The sequence below is a fragment of the Nanorana parkeri genome, unplaced genomic scaffold, assembly GCF_000935625.1.
Source record: "Nanorana parkeri isolate BGI_ZX_2015 unplaced genomic scaffold, ASM93562v1 scaffold70, whole genome shotgun sequence".
NCBI classification, from domain to species: Eukaryota; Metazoa; Chordata; class Amphibia; order Anura; family Dicroglossidae; genus Nanorana; species Nanorana parkeri.
The window spans coordinates 224,900-229,180 of NW_017306338.1; positions in this window are offsets into that span (position 1 = coordinate 224,900).

Genomic DNA, 4,281 nt, shown 5'->3' on the forward strand with positions numbered 1-4,281 from the left:
AGGAGGAGGAGGAGACAGGGGAAACCTCTCCCTCCACTCCAACTTCCATTTCCACACAAACTTCACATTTCAATAACACTATCTACTTCAGCCAAGGCTGGATCGACCATGAGCCCTGATTAACACCTCAGAGTTTTGTAGTTTATGCCAACCTTTCTCAACCAGGGTGCCCTGGCATATTGGTGCACCTTCCGGCCTCCTCAGGGGTGCCTCATAATTTTGTGGAAGTGGGATGTGAAGGGGGGAATGAAGACCAATGTGAAAGGGCTCCTGATGTAAAAGGGGAGCTCTGATGTGAAAGGGGTGGGGGGACCAGAGGTGTCACCCAGAGTGGCTGTTGGGTGTCTCCCACCAGGATGTCATTATGCAAGTCACACACACTTAAAGGATAATTAAAGCCTCGGGTGTTTTTGCATATATCTATTGCTAGCAAGCAGTAGATATATGCAAAAAAAACCCGCTTTGAAAAGGGTTAATAGTTACCTGTGTCTTCCCTGCGCACTCCCGTGAGAAAATGTGAAAATTCTCGGGCGGGCGCATGCGTAGTTCACATTTTCGGGCGGGAGACGAGGAGAGATGCAAGGTAAGTCTATGGACGCGTGCAACCGCATGCAGACACCGTGGAACAGGAAGTGCCAGCAAGGACAGAGGAGTCAACGCTGGATCGTAGATCCGACGCAGCGCTGTAGGGACAGATGAAAAGGACAAGAAGGAAGAAGATTGGATGAAGAAACATAATTTAAGGTAAGTGCTTTCATTAACATTGGGGGTAGGGAAAAAGATTTTTGATTTTAATATCACTTTAACTGCCAGCGGCCATCTCGGAGATGGAAGCCGGAAGAGAGAGGAGGGGACATTCATCTGGCAGGATAAGGTATGCCGCCGGGTCCCCTTCTCTCTCATACAGCTGTTGGGCATTCGGTCCTTGACCGAGTGCTCGACTTTTTAGAGGAGGTGACACCAAAATGACTGTGAGTTACTTTGGTGTCACCCCCTCTGATTGTGTCATGCGGTGCAGCCTGCACCCCCCCTTGTGACGCCACTGAGGGGGGTGACTCTAATATAAAAGGGGCTTCTGATGTGCAAGGGTGGCTCCTGATTCAAAAGTTGACTCTGCTGTGAAGGTGAGGAATCTTGATTTGAAGGGGGGCACTTCGATGTGGAGGTGGAATCATACTTTTTTGTGTGTTTCAAATCTATGAGGTTTTAGAGTGCAGTGCCTCGAGATTTTGCATACTTAAAAAAAGGGCGCCCTGACTAAAAAATAGTTGAGAAATGCTGGTTTAAGCTCTGAAACGCTCAAAAACCAAAATGCCGTGCTTTTAAATAGTGTCTGTTTACATATGATCGCTCAGGCCTCTGTAGCTTAATGCTTGATGCTCAAAAAGATATGTGAGCTGCCTTTGAAGAAGAAGTGGGCATTTTGGGTCCCGTGTACTTCAAAGGAAGGGCCTGAAAATTAGTGTTTTTTAAGGCTAAACAAGGCGGGGTATTGGCTGAATACCCTTGAAAAAAGCAAAGATAAAAACGATCCAAAATCGCCTATACACACTCATGCTCAGGCGTGAATGCAGCCTTAAGCATAACAAACATGAGCTTAGGGCCCCAAAAAGTGGAGGGCACCACAGAGTTTTCCACGTAGCTATCATGCCCTTAAGGCTGTCATCCTTTTTGTCCTGACCTAACTGATCCCAGTCTCCCCCTCCACCAATGTATACTTTCCGACTGCCAAGGCCTCTATTGTTTATTTACATCCAGGGCTGTCAGTTTACCTCCCAATTATCCCTCATTTGTGGGGACTGTCCCTCATGTGGAACCAAATGCCTTTGTCCCTCTTTCCTCCTCAGTTGTCCCTCTTTCTGGTCTGATGTATAGATATGTATGAAGTGTTATTCTGCACTAATACCTTTGTCTCATCTCTTGATTATCTCGTTCACTTTTTCGAAATGCCAGTAAAAAAGAAAAGTGATTGTGAAAAAAAAAAACAATTCTAGGTTTAACTAATCATTTTTGGCAAATGGCCCACATAACCAGGGTGTGGCAGGGCTGTGTCCATTGTCTAAATATATGGTGCTGGAAGGTGTCCCTCTTTCTCATCTCAGAAAGTTGGGAAGTATGCGTGTGATGATAGTAGAGTTTGAGTCTGAATATTAAAAATAGCATTCTCATGTCCCCCAATTCAGAGCAAATGCAGGCCTTCATTTAGTCATTTGCCAGGTCCCTCCACATTCCACAGAACAGTGATCCCTTGTGTGTTCCTGTGCCTTTAAGGAGGTTGGGCTTCCTCCTGACAAACCTGCACCCAATTTGAAATCTTCTGCCCCCATGTGCTCCAAGATGGAGACTCTCATAGTTTAGAGTTAGGACCGCACTATAAGAGGTGCCTTGGCGCGGCTGTGCGGCTTTCACATTTTCTGCAGAAGATGTGTATCCAAACCTCTGCAATTAACCTCAGTGGTGAGACAAGTTGTTTTACATGCTGGTTTGTGAGTGTGCCATGATACCTTTCTACTGTTTTACTGTTCAAAGCCCATTTCGTGTGCACCTTACTGTATAACTGGTAACAAATTGTTGAGTGCGTTTGTCGTTTGTTTTGCTTGACGTCGGGTAAATAGACACCAAACATGTCAAGCTTTAAAATTGCGTGCGTCCGCGAACTCACAAAAACTACCATACCCAAAATTGGCCATGGGCGACGCTTTAAAAGCTTTTACCGCTCATCAGGTTAGTGTTATCAGCGATTGATGGGCCGAGAATTATTGCTCTCACTGCGACGTTTGCGGCAATACGTAACATGTGCGGGGTAATGGACGCAATCGTCATTTACGCACTTAGGCGCAGTCGACGCATGTTTGCATGTGTATGTGGGGGGCGGGGGGGCTTAAAAAAATGTTTTACATTTTTTTGTATTACCTTTATATGTGACTTTTAATTTTTTTATATTTTTTTTGTAACTAATTCTTTTAAACATTTTTTTTCCACTTAACTTTATTGCTATCACATAGGAGACTAATAAGCCCCCTTTGTGATAGCTAATTATCAGTGACAGGTCCTCTTTATGGAGACATCAGGGGGTCTTTAAGACCCCTAATGTCACCTAGGGACCCCCAGAGAAGCTGATGAAGCAAACACCTGCTTCACCAGCTTCTCTCCGGTTTCTGTACCGGAGAGTGACACTGAATGCAGGAAGTGATGTAATACACATCACTGCCTGCATTCTGAAGAGGAGGAGGAGATCAAACGGAGATCGTGCACTGAGCTCCGTTTGATCTCCGGCTGCAGAGCTGCTGTGCTGGTCCCGGGCTCACACCGGGCACAGCGGAGCTCGGGATCGCCAGCAGCGGCGGAGGGGAGGGCGCACACCCGAACGCATATTACAAGCGATCGAGCGTCTCTACAGACGCCCGAACGCTTGTATGTAAACAGCCATCGCCGGCTGTTTACATTGCAAGCTGATTTCCGTGGCGCGCACAAGCGGGGCGGGATTGGACTTTAAAAACGCCCACCCACATTCAAGAAACCGCTGTCCAGCCGTTTAATTACAACGGCCGGACAGCAGGTGGTTGAAATCTTTTTCTGTATATTTTCTTTTATTAAAGGACGATCTTAAAAATTGTTAAGCTTATCGCTACGCTCTAAATACGAACTTACAGTATCCTTGCCTCTGTGAAGAGCGCTACTGTATAGTGAAACCTTTCATATTCCTTTCTGAGAGGACAGCGGTATCATAGGCATTGTTTAAGTGTTTTAAATTGTCGCAACACTTGCTGGGCACGATCTGTGTTTCCATTAAAAAACACATGGTGGCAGCGAACGTTTGGAGGGTAAAGCGTTAACTGCAGAGTTAACCAACCCTAGTGACGATCGCTCACCGTCTGCTGGCCTGAGATTGTGTCCCATGAGCTGCGAAATCTCTGTGCAGGGTGAGGCTAAGAGTCGTATCACCACGTCCTTGTGACGGCTTGCTCGGTTCAGAACTGTGTATAGTCACGTGTGATTGACGTACATCGAGTTTGGGCCAGGCATCTTCACAATGCGCATGTCCTCTCTTTCTCCTGGGTATGCAAGCACGTAGACTTTTTAATTCTTAAAGGTTTCTTCCCCTTTATATTACCTTTCCTGTTGATGGGGTGACAGATACTCTCCACCAAATCTTCAAGATGAGTTTCCTATCTGTTTACATTCAGCATATCCTATTTCTCAAATGTTGGTCAGGGGAGCTGACTTAAAGGAGAAAGTTCTCCTTCAGGTCCCCTCCTCTGCTGCTGATTGACAGCAGCA